This window comes from Hyperolius riggenbachi, chromosome 6 (genome assembly GCF_040937935.1).
Source record: "Hyperolius riggenbachi isolate aHypRig1 chromosome 6, aHypRig1.pri, whole genome shotgun sequence".
NCBI lineage: Eukaryota > Metazoa > Chordata > Amphibia > Anura > Hyperoliidae > Hyperolius > Hyperolius riggenbachi.
This window is the reverse complement of record NC_090651.1, coordinates 19510204-19523874: the sequence shown is the minus strand read 5'-3', so window position 1 is coordinate 19523874 and position 13671 is coordinate 19510204.

Genomic DNA, 13671 nt, shown 5'->3' with positions numbered 1-13671 from the left:
TGGGCTGTTGCTGCACTCAGGCTCAAACTGACAGTGTTTCAACCAGAAACATTGTCTTCCTCTGGATGGGAAGGCAGTGTTGTTCTTTTACTGCAGGGGTCAGGAACCTTTTTGGCTGAGAGCGCCATAAACGCCACATATTTTAAAATGTATTTTCCTGAGAGCCATACAATATGTTTCAAACTGGCACAGTGCGCATGTGCAGCAGAGGGCTCACGTCCCTGTTGCCATGGTAATGTGTATACAGTTGATCCTCCGGGCAGCGGAAGGGTCCGACACGTCTTCAGCTTCTCTTGGGTTTCAGCAACATCAGCAATTTCCCCGAGAGCCAGACAGGAGAAATACGGACTAACAGCTTGTACAATTAGCTAGCTGACTTGGGGGTTGATTCACTTTGTAGGACGAGATCCCCGCACTTTGGCCCAATAGGCTGCCAGTCAAATGACAGGCAGCATATTGGGTCGATCAAAGTGCGGTGATCTCGTCCTACAAAGTCACTGGGCCTGACAGGATCCAGGGTGGGACATTTGGAGCGGCCGTTGGTTTTGGGGGGAGTGTGAGTAAGTTAGTAGTGCATGCTAAAGTAGTACAACGCTGCCATACTAAGCTGCACTGCTTATTCATTCATTGTGTCTGTAAGCCAGAGGTAGCCATGAAATGAGCCACATCTGACTCCCGAGCCATAGGTTCCCTACCTCCATTTTACTGCTTTCAATGATGCACATTTGAAGCTCTGCAGGGCCACATAAAATAGTGAGGAGGGACGCATGTTTTTGAAACCTGTGCTTTAGTGGACCAAGTCCACAGTCAGATCTTTAGCAAACATTTGATCTATATATATAAAATCGGATGTGTGTATGTATGTGTGTGTGTGTATGTGCCGCGATCACGCGAAAACGGCTTGACCGATTTGAACAAAACTTGGTATAGAGATCCCTTACTACCTGGGATGATATGTTCTGGGGGTCTCACGGCCCCCCTGCACACGTGGGCGGAGCTACAAACAGCAAATCAGATTTCACCCATTCAAGTCAATGGAAAAAATGTAAAAGGCTGCCATTCTCACAGTGATCAAGCCAGAGTCCCCACACATGGCACAGTTGGTCACTTGGTGACTGAGGTTACAAATCCAGGAAAAGTGGGCGGAGCATAAAACTGCCAATCAAATTTCAGCCATTCATTTAAATGGGAAAATGTAAACTGCAGCCATTCTTAGACTGTTAATCGCAGGGTTCTCAAACTTGGTACACTTGGTCACTGGGTGAATACGATTACGATTCAAGAAAATGGGTGGAGCCTACAACAGCCAATCAAAATTCACCTATTGATTTTAAAGGGGAATATTTAAACTGCTGCTATTCTTACACTTTTAATGGCAGAGGCTTCAAACCTGCTACAGTCGGTCATTGGGTGACTGGGGTCCAAATTCACTAAAGGGGCGGGGCCGCATACAGGCAATCAGATTTCCTTGGTGAATAAACTGCTTCCATTCACATATTTTTTATGCCAGGAACCTGAAAGCTCACAAACTTGGTCATTGAGTGACTGTGTGTGTCAAGGTTACAAAAAGTGGGCGAAGCCAAAAAAACCTTTTATTGGGAAAATATAAACTGCAGCCATTTTTACACCGTTAATGGCAGGGTTCTCAAACTTTGCACAGTTGGTCACTGGGTGACTGAGATTAAGATTTTGGAAGATGGGTGGAGCCTACAACAGCCAATAAAAATTCACCTTTTGATTTTCAAAGGGAATATTTTATCTGCTACCATTCTCTTATACTGTGAAAAGCAGATTCCTCAAACCTGGTACAGTTGGTCGCTGGGTGACTGGGGTCCAAATTCGGAAAGGGGGCGGAGCCACAAACAGCCAGATTTGTTTATTTTTCAATGGGAACATACAAAGTATTGATACCAAGGACCCCAAAGCCGATAAACTTGATAACTGAGTGACTGTATGTCAAGGTTAGAAAAAGTGGGCGGTGCCAACAACTACATTTTTAACATGGCAGGGTTCCCAAACTTTACACAATTGGCCACTGGGTGACTGGGATGAATATTTAGAAATGTGGGTGGAGCCTACAACAGCCAATCAAAATGTACCTATTGATTTTCAAGGGGAATATTCCCATTGCTACCATTCTCACACTGTTAGTGGCAGAGGCCTCAAACCTGATACAGTTAGTCATTGAGTGACTAGGGTCCAAATTCACAAGGGGTGGAGCCACAAACAGCCAATCAGATTTGTTAGATTGATTTCAGCCATTCTGTTATTGGCAGGGTTCTCAAACGTGACACAGTTGGCCACTGGCTAATATTCAGAAAAGTGGGTGGAGCCTACAGCAGCCAATCAAAATTCACCTTTTGATTTTCAAGGGGAATATTTTGATTTTCAAGGGGAATATTTACATTGCTGCCATTTATGCACTCTTAATGGCAGAGGCCTAAAATCTGCTACAGTCAGTCACTGGGAGACTGGGGTTTAAATTCTGAAGGGATCAGGCCAAAAACAGGCAATTCAATTTGTTTAATTTCAATGGTAAAATGCAAAAATGTTCAAATTCAGTAAAGGTGCGGAACCAAAAACAGCCAGATTTCTTTGCTGGATAAACTGCTTGCATTAGCACAATTTTGATGCCACGAACCCAAAAGCTCACAAACTTGGTCATTGAGTAGTGACTGTGTGTCCAGGTTACAAAAAGTGGGTGGAGTTAAAAACAGATTTTTCTGGGAAATTGTAAACTGCAGCCCTTCTTCACTGTTAATGGCAGGGTTCTTAAACTTAGCATAGCTGGTTACTGGGTGACTGGGATTAATATTCAGAAAGGTGGGAGGAGCCTAAAAATGGCAATCAAAAATCACATGTCACTTTTCAAGGAGAATATTAAAATTGCAGCCATTCTTGCACTTATGGCACAAGCCTCAAACCTGGTACAGTTGGTCATTGGGTCACTGGGGTTCAAATTCACAAGGGGACAGAGCCACAAACGGTGAATCAGATTTGTTTCATTTCATGGGAAAATACAAATTATTGATGCCAAGGATCCCAGAGCTCACAAACTTGGTCATTGAGTAGTGACTTTGTGTCCAGGTTACAAAAAGTGGGCGGAGCCAAAAACAAATTTTACTGGGAAAGTGTAAACTGCAGCCCTTCTTACACTGTTTATGGCAGGGTTCACAAACTTTGCCCAGATGGTCACTGAGTGACTGAGATTGATAATCAGGGAAGTGGGTGGAGCCTATAATAGCCAATCAAAATTCACCTGTTGATTTTCAAGTGGAATATTTAAATTGCTGCCATTTTTACACTGTTAATAGTAGATGCCTCAAACCTGCTACAGTTGGTCATTGGGTGACTGGGGTTCAAATGCTGGAGAGGGGTGGAGCCACAAACGGCCTATCTGATTTGTTTAATCTCTATGGGAATATACAAATTATTGATCCCAAATCTCACAAACTTAGTCATTGAGTGTTTGTGTGTTAGGGTTAAAAGAAGTGGGCGGAGCCCACACCAGTCAAATACATACCCGGGCAACGCCGGGTCATCAGTGGGTGGAGACAAATACAAATTTCACTGGGAAAATGTAAACTGCAGCCATTCTAACACTGTTAATGGCAGGGTTTTTAAACTTTGCACAGTTGGTCACTGGGTGACTGGGATTAATATTCAGGAAAGTGGATGGAGCCTACAAAATTAGGCTCCACCTATTGCTTTTCAAGGGGAATATTTAATTGCTACCATTCTTGATTTGTTAATGGCACAGGCCTCAAACCTGGTACAGTTGGTTATTGGGTGACTGGGGTTCAAATTCAGAAAAGGGGGTGGAGCCACAAACAGCCAATCTGATTTTTTCATTGCAATGCAAATTATTGATACCAAAGACAGCAAAGCTCACAAACTTGGTCAGTGAGTAATTGTGTGTTAGGGTTAGAAAAAGTATGCAGAGCAACACCAGCCAAATACATACCCGAGCAACGCCGGGCAATCAGCTAGTATGCAATAATAACGACTGTATCCAACAAAAATGGTAATTTGTCTTTGTGATACTTTCTCCAAAAGAATTTGAATCAGAGTACACTGATGTCCACATCTAAGAAGTTATGTTGGTGTTACAGATATTGTCTCCAGTGTCTCCGTTCTCCCTAGCAGTGACATCAATCATCCAATCAGGAGACACACAGCAATCAGGAGGGTAATGGGGTTAGATGAGCAATGTGTTGCTAATTTGATCTGTTATTAAGTGCTTAGGTGTGTGTTTTCATCACATAAAACATATTGTTAATCACTCAGCCCGATGCCTCTCCGCACTGCTTGATTGGGTCTAACTGATCGCCCTTGTCTCCACGGCTGATGCCTTGTGGCTGGAAGCAGATGATGCTAATAATGCCGCAGTAATGTTCATTAAGTCTCTTGAAGGGTGACGACGAGTGGCATTTAATGAGGAAGGAGTAGAAGAAATGTCACATCATCAAAATATCCTCCAGGACAAGGCTGGATACTCCACTACTGCAAGGAACAAGGACAGGTCTGCTCTCATGTGACCAAAATGTGGTGGCTGCCATGGTTGCAGGCAAGGCCGGTTCTAGACTTTTTGCCTCCTGAGGCAAACTTGTGAGGATGCCGCCCCCCACATAGGTAGTATTATTGCCCCCAGTATAGGTAGCCTGGAGGGGGCAGCAGGCAGGAAGGGGGAGCAGTGGGAACAGGGGTGGGGAGAGGTTTCAGACTCCCTCACCTGAAGTTCCCCCATTCACACTCCCCCCTCCACCTACTTCCGTGATTCAGCACTGCCTTCCACCGCTCCCGTCACTTCCTGCAATGCCGCCGACTGTCCTGCGGAAGTACAGTGGGCGGCATTGCAGGAAGTGACGTAAGCGGTGGAATGCAGCGCTGGATCACGGAAGTAGGTGAGTCATTGCTTAAATACAGCCAGAATTATCCACTGCTCCCATTGCGCCACCACGGCGGATCCCCTCTGTGAATCCCTCCACTGGCTTCCTATCCAGTCCAGAATCAGATTCAAGATACTGTGTCTGACCTACAAATCTGTCCACAAAACCTGTCCAACCTACATTTCTGATCTTACTCAGAGATACACACCTTGCCGCTCACTCCGCTCTTCCAATTAACTTTACCTGACTGCCCCCCGCATCACCCAGTCCCATGCACGCCTCCAGGGCTTCTCAAGAGCTGCTCCAGCACTATGGAACTCCCTACCTCTACCCATTAGGGCAGCCCCCTCCTTCAACATCTTCAAGAAGGCCCTCAAAACTCACCTTTTCACTCTGGCCTTCTACCTCTCACGAGTGCTCTAAACCCACAGCTGAACTCTGGTCCCCTACCTTTCAATGTCCTTACCCCTCCCTCTAGATTGTAAGCCTTTGGGCAGGGTCCTCCTCCTTTTGTGTCCTACCTGATCATGCACCTCCATTACTGTGAACCCATGCTATGCATTTGAGTGAACCTAACTTGCCTAATCTCCATGCTCCATCCAGTGACTGACTAAGCATTACCTTGTACTCATACTGTGCTGCATGATCTGGTCTTTCTTGTATTCCTGTATTGTCATTTTGCTGTATGTCACCCCTAAATATTGTCTGTAACCTAAACTAATGTCCAGCGCTGTGTAATATGTTGGCGCTTTATAAATACAATAAATAAATACTGCGCAAATTGCTGGAGGGGGGGGGGGGGGCGCGGATGGAGGAGCCCCAGGTGAGGGAGAGTTGGTCTGACCCCCCTCCCCACTGCAGTCCCCGTTGCTTCCCTTTCCTGGCTGCTACCAACCACTAAACATATGCACCGCCATACTTCAACTTAGCGATGACACAGACAGTAATAAAAACCACTGATTGGCGTTGTGGTGGCACAGTGCAACTTTTTTTTTCCACTGCATGCTTGTTTTTACAAAAAACATAATGGAACTCCCACAGTAAATGTGACCTAATCTCTAGATTGTAAGCTCGCAAGGGCAGGGACCTCCTCCTATTGTGTCTTATTTTGCAGTAATTTGCCATATGAACGTGTACCAATTTTAGTGATATATCAAATCACACATTAAAGGGGAATGAAGCCCAGCATTTCTTCTTTGATCTAAAAGATTATTTACAGCATATTATACAGTATACTACCACCATTTTTTGTTGTTGTTTTTTACTTAGTTAAACACAGGACTTAAGTTCCCTGCAGAGAAAGCTGGAAGCATCCGAACTGGAGATTGTTATCTTGTGTTTACATTCCTCACTTGATACAATTAAGTAAATACTTCTCTGAAAGTGCAGACACTCCTGAACACAGTCAGACACTCAGAAAGCATTTCTGCTCAAAATTTAAGATAAATAAACCAGTTATGAATAATATGCAATGTCAGCTCTCAGAGCAAAAAAAAATTTACTTTGGGAACACAAAAGCAAATATGATAACAATATGGCATACAAAAAGTAGGAAAACATGTTTTTATTGAATATTATGTCAGGGTTTTATACCGCTTTAACTATGCATGTATTTGTACTTGTCAGGGGCGTAAGTAGAAATCACTGGCCCCCCCTGCGAAACTTTGGATGGGCCCCCTTTACAGGTAAACTGAGAACCAATCTTATTCAATTGGCTAGTGCACACTTGAATGTGTTTCCCCATGAAGATAAAAACAGACAGCAATGAAGCACTGCATGCATTTTCTCTATCAATTACATTCACTTCTGTAGCGCTCGCTATGCTACTCTGATGAGGCGTGTTAACTTTGATAAGGTGTGATATCTTTGATAAGGTGTGACATTTGAGTTATCACGGTTTAGTGAATCAAGCCCCTGTGTGCAGAAAGCCCATACAGAAAACCGACAGACAAGTGTGCTCCCAGCCTCGGCTTATTACACTCACTCTGTCCACCGCTGATGGAGGACAACTGGCTCTGCAGACTTCTCCAGCATCACTAGAGTACAGAGCACTCCGGGAGGGGTAGAGAGGTTGGGGACTGGGCGCTGTACACAAGACCCTGCTGCACAAAGAATTGGGACTGTCTACAAATCTTTGTCTACAAAACTTTGTATGATTCCTTATCAGTGGCTGAGCAGATGCAGTCATTAGAGCAACTGTGCAGAGAGCAGAAAGCTTTTTCTCTCTGTGCCCTTAGTTGTCAGTCTCTCAGGACAGGGAGAAGAAACCTCTTCCCCCTTACGGGACCCCCTGCGGCTGCATCCCTTGCAGGGTCTATTGTTATGCCCCGGTTCTTGTATTACTGAATGTCATGACTGTACAGTGTCTTGCATTTCTCATGCGTACATGTTCCCTAATGTTTGCTTTGCACTACGTACAGCGCTACGGAAGGTGTTGGAGCTACATAAATCAATAATAATAACAACATAGCTCCCAACTGCCTATCTTTTGGATGCAGTCCTTCTTTGGGAACTCAGTCCCTCTGTCCCTCTGTCCCTATTTCAAGACTGATGTACAGATCTGTGTAAATACTGTATATGTATTTTTCTACTGAAAAATGTGTTTATCTGACTCTAAATTTTATTTCCATCTATAAGGCTCCCTGCACACTGCAAATCCGTTTTCCGATTCCGATTCCGTTTTCGATTCCGATTCCGTTTCCGATTTTCCTTGAATACATTCAACAGAAAAACGGATCAAAAAACGCAGCATGCAGTTAAGATTAAAAATCTGAATCGGAATCGGATGTAAAAACAGATTAAAAAGCGGAATCGGAATCTGAAATGCATGCAGTGTGCAAGAGGCCTTAGGGCTCTTTTCCACTATGAAATGCGATCGCGATTGCGATCGCGATTCCGATCGCGATCGCAATCGCGTTTCAATTTCCACCATGCGATTGCGATTGAGATTGAGCTACTATACTCATTTTAGTCCAGCTCAATCGCATACAAAACGCGGCAGGACAACGATTGCGCTTTAACCAAAATCGCATCGCAATCGGATCGCACTAATGGAAATTGCTGCTGCAGTTTCCATTAGTTTAATGTACCTTGCGATTTGCGATCAGAAGCAAATCGCAAATCGCAGGCTAGTGGAAAAAGGCCCTTAAATTGATATATTTCTTATTTTTAAACATTAAAATGAAGAAAAACTAATCATGATAGAAAGTGTTGTATAAATGATAAAACTACATCCTTTCATTTTGAATTCTTTGTGATATGCATGGCAAGGGGTGTGGTGGGGGCGTGGTTAGAGGTGTAACAGGGGCGTGTCTTAAAGTATCCCTCTTTTTTTTATCTCAAAAAGTTGGGAGGTATGATAATAATAACATTTGGGGCACTTTTTTCCCTTAAAGTGGTCTGAAAGCCAGCATTTCTACTTAACTCTAAAATATTTCTCTCAGCTTGAAAGCTACTATCCCAGAAAAAAATTCTAGCAGAACATCACTGAAATGGTAAAAAAAAAGCACGTTGTCCTGCTATTCAGCTTCAAATCCGCATCCAACCTGGAGATAACAGTATCTTTTTAACTTGTTGTAACGATCGGTGTAACACAGAGAGAATCTGATTCTTGGCGATCTGCAGTATCCCCAAGAATACAGATATACCTGATTATTGGGGATCTGCAGTATCGCCAATAATCAAATATGACTAACCTCTGGATACCTGAGTAATATGAGTGTTTGGTGCAACAGTAATACTTTGAGGAGAATACCTGGGGAACAGGTATCAGGACAGTAGGCAATACTGTCCTGGAGAACAAGTACCTTCCAGTAACCTGGGACTCTCCCGAAGGGATGAGTCAGGCTAGGGGTAGGAAGAACCAGAACGTGAGTGACACCAAAGACAGAATGTCACTGACTGATCTGTGAACTATCTCTTAACTGAGAAGATAGTTCTCGAGGTCGGACAAGCCAGGTCGGCAACACACGGACAGACAAAGTACAAAGACAGGAGACTGATTTGGTAATCCTATGTAGTGTTGGGCGAACAGTGTTCGCCACTGTTCGGGTTCTGCAGAACATCACCCTGTTCGGGTGATGTTCGAGTTCGGCCGAACACCTGACGGTGCTCGGCCAAACCGTTCGGCCATATGGCCGAACTAAGAGCGCATGGCCGAACGTTCCCCGAACGTTCGGCTAGCGCTGTGATTGGCCGAACGGGTCACGTGGTTCGGACCCGAACGCGCTCTGATTGGCCGAACTGTCACGTGGTTCGGGTAAATAAATACCCGAACCACGTCATATCTCCGCCATTTGTCTGTGGGTTTAGCTTTGGGTAGGCAGGCAGGGTAGTTCGCGCTCCAGCCACGCTAGCCAGGGTCCCCCCTGTCATTGTGTCACTGCTGGGAACAGTAGTACACCGCTTGCTCAGCCACACTATATAGCATTCTGTTTACTGCCACTCTGTGTACCTCGCTCAGCCACACTATATAGCATTCTGTTTACTGCCACTCTGTGTCTGCTGGGAATAGTAGTACACCGCTTGCTCAGCCACACTATATAGCATTCTGTTTACTGCCACTCTGTGTACCTCGCTCAGCCACACTATATAGCATTCTGTTTACTGCCACTCTGTGTCTGCTGGGAATAGTGGTACACCGCTCGCTCAGCCACACTATATAGCATTCTGTTCACTGTTCTGTGTCTGCTGGGAATAGTGGTACACCGCTCGCTCAGCCACACTATATAGCATTCTGTTTACTGTTCTGTGTCTGCTGGGAATAGTGGTACACCGCTCGCTCATCCACACTATATAGCATTCTGTTCACTGTTCTGTGTCTGCTGGGAATAGTGGTACACCGCTCGCTCAGCCACACTATATAGCATTCTGTTCACTGTTCTGTGTCTGCTGGGAATAGTGGTACACCGCTCGCTCAGCCACACTATATAGCATTCTGTTCACTGTTCTGTGTCTGCTGGGAATAGTGGTACACCGCTCGCTCAGCCACACTATATAGCATTCTGTTTACTGTTCTGTGTCTGCTGGGAATAGTGGTACACCGCTCGCTCAGCCACACTATATAGCATTCTGTTTACTGTTCTGTGTCTGCTGGGAATAGTGGTACACCGCTCGCTCAGCCACACTATATAGCATTCTGTTTACTGTTCTGTGTCTGCTGGGAACAGTAGTACACCGCTCGCTCAGCCAGAGTATATAGCATTGTGTTTACTGCCACTCTGTGTACACCGCTCAGCCAGACTATATACCATTGTTTACTGACACTCTGTGTACACCGCTCAGCCAGACTATATACCATTGTTTACTGACACTCTGTGTACACCGCTCAGCCAGACTATATACCATTGTTTACTGCCACTCTGATTCTGCTGGGAACAGTAGTACACCGCTCGCTCAGCCAGACTATATACCATTGTTTACTGACACTCTGTGTACACCGCTCAGCCAGACTATATACCATTGTTTACTGCCACTCTGATTCTGCTGGGAACAGTAGTACACCGCTCGCTCAGCCAGACTATATACCATTGTTTACTGACACTATATAGCAGACTATATAGCATTGTGTGTACACCGCTCAGCCAGACTATATACCATTGTTTACTGACACTCTGTGTACACCGCTCAGCCAGACTATATACCATTGTTTACTGCCACTCTGATTCTGCTGGGAACAGTAGTACACCGCTCGCTCAGCCAGACTATATACCATTGTTTACTGACACTCTGTGTACACCGCTCAGCCAGACTATATACCATTGTTTACTGCCACTCTGATTCTGCTGGGAACAGTAGTACACCGCTCGCTCAGCCAGACTATATAGCATTGTGTTTACTGCCACTCTGTGTACACCGCTCAGCCACACTATATAGCATTGCGTACTCTGCCAGTCAGTGTGTATATTGCTGGGATCAGTAATACTCCACTCACCGTCAACCACTATATGAGCTCAACATGAGTTCCCCAGAGACCTCCGCTGTGAGCAGCACTCCCAACAACAGCAACAGCCAACGCCCCACGCAAGCTATAACATCCACCCCAGCAGCCAGTGGTCAGCAGCAGCCCTCCCCGGAGGAGAACGTTGTGTCCATCAGTCCGTCGCCAGAGCGATTAATGAGGGCTGCCATTGAGGAGATGATGGGGCCTGATGTGGAGGAGGAGGTCTGGCTCAGGCCAGCATCCCAAGTTAATGTTGAGGACGATGAGGGGTCTGTGTCTGGGGATGTTGGGGTGGCAGAGGTGGTGGGTGGGTCAGACTCAGGAGAAGAGTTGTATGATGAGGATGATGATCGGGACCATCTGTATGTGCCTCAGAGTCCGACCCCGGAAAACATGTTGTATCGTGTGTTTAGGTACTAAAATCTGCGTTCCCTCCCAGTAGTGTTGGGCGAACAGTGTTTGCCACTGTTCGGGTTCTGCAGAACATCACCCTGTTCGGGGTGACTATATAGCAGACTATATAGCATTGTGTTTAATGCCACTCTGTGTACACGGCTCAGCCACACTATATAGCATTGTGTTTACTTCCACTCTGTGTCTGCTGGGAACAGTAGTACACCGCTCACCCGCCACTGTATAGCATTGTGCTCTGTGTCACTGCTGACAATAGTGGTACACCGCTCACCCACCACTGTATAGCATTTCTGTACTGCCACTGTACTGCTGCCAGTCAGCGTGTACTTTAAGGATAAGTGAAATGAGGAAGAAATCCGGTGAAAGAGGGAGGGGCAAGGGAAGAGGTGTTTCCCCTGACGGTTCACGTACAGGCCACAGGGGAGCACCCAAGAAAACCCACTCAATACTGCCCATGTTGTCCAGGACAACAACCCTCACAGATCCAAAAGAACAGGACCAGATAATTACTTGGATGACCTCTCAAGCGTCCAGCAGTGGGTTAAGCAGCACCAGCACATCACGCACGAGGTCCGAGTCCTCAGCCAGTTAAAGTCTGGGCTTTCTTTGAAGACTGCACTGAGGATGTTACCATGGCGATTTGCAAGGTGTGCAAGACCCGCCTGAGCAGGGGGAAAAGTATTAACAACCTCTCCACCACCAGCATGAGCCGCCACATTCTATCCAAACATCCCACTCTGTGGGCAAACGCGGCAGGACAGGGTACCACCAGCAACACTGCCTCCCTTGGGTTCACCAGACTCACCACCAGACCCGCCTCAGCAGCAGCAGTAGCCCAGCCATTGCGTGGTTCACAACATTCACAAACATCAGACGATGCTGACACTGTCACTTTCCGGACTAGTGCTCTTAAAGTCTCCCAGTGTTCATCAAACACAACAACCAACAGCCCTTCGGTGTGCAGCGCTACGGTTGAGTTGTCTGTCTCTGAGATGTTTGAGCACAAGAGGAAATTGCCAGCAAATGACCCCCGGGCCGTGGCAGTAACAGCCAGCCAGCATAGCCAAGCTTCTGGCCTGCGAAATGCTGCCATATCGAGTGGTGGAGACAAACAGCTTCAAGGGCATGATGTCAGTGGCCATCCCACGTTACGTGGTTCCCAGCCGCTACCACTTTGCGCGCTCTGCAGTGCCTGAGTTGCATGAGCACGTGGTCAGCTAAATAACCCGAAGCTTGAAGAATGCCGTTGCCTGCAAGGTTCACCTCACCACTGACACCTGGACGAGTGCGTTCGGCCAGGGTCGATACATCTCCCTTACCGCGCACTGGGTGAACCTTGTGGAGCCTGGCAGCGATTCCTCACCTGCTACGGCGCGGGTGTTGCCCACGCCGCAAACAGCTGGATAACAACAGCAGCACCTACCTCTCTGACTCCTTCTCCTCCAACGCATCTCAAAGCTGTACCTCATCCGGAAATGCTAACCCAGCACCAGCAGCAGTAGGATCGTGGAAGCAGTGCAGCACAGCTGTTGGCATGCGTCAGCAAGCGTTGCTGAAGCTGATCTGCCTTGGGGATAAGCAGCACACAGGGGAGGAAATTTGGAGGGGAATAAAGGAACAGACGGATTTGTGGCTGGCACCGCTGGACCTGAAACCGGGCATGAAGCTAGACACCTGGCACGAACTGGCAATGTACGCAATAGAGGTGCTGGCTTGCCCGGCAGCCAGCGTTATGTCGGAACGCTGTTTCAGTGCTGCCGGAGGCATCATCACAGATCGGCGTATCCGCCTCTCCACAGAAAATGCAGACCGTCTGACTCAAATTAAAATGAATCAATCCTGGATTGGAAACGACTACGCAACACTCCTGGACCCCAACCAAGTAACATGACCGATGAACATCTGGGATGGTTTAGCGTTTCCGGTCCCTGTTTATTGAACCTCTCATCTGTATTACATTTATGACTGCATGGCGGCAAAAAGCATTGCTGCTATATCCGCACGCTTTTTGTCCTCATGCAAGGCCTGGGTTGTTGTGTCTCACAAAGCGTGGCCTTCTCCTCCTGCGCCTCCTCCTGTTCCATCACGTGTGCTGCTGCTGCTGCTGCTGCTGCTGGGTTACCGTTGCCGGTCCCTGTTTATGGAACCTCTTATCTTTATTACATTTATGACTACATGGCGGTACAAAGCATGCTATCCGCACGCTTTTTGTCCTCATGCAAGGCCTGGGTTGTTGTGTCTCACAAAGCGTGGCCTTCTCCTCCTGCGCCTCCTCCTGTTCCATCACGTGTGCTGCTGCTGCTGCTGCTGGGTTACCGTTGCCGGTCCCTGTTTATGGAACCTCTTATCTTTATTACATTTATGACTACATGGCGGTACAAAGCATGCTATCCGCACGCTTTTTGTCCTCATGCAAGGCCTGGGTTG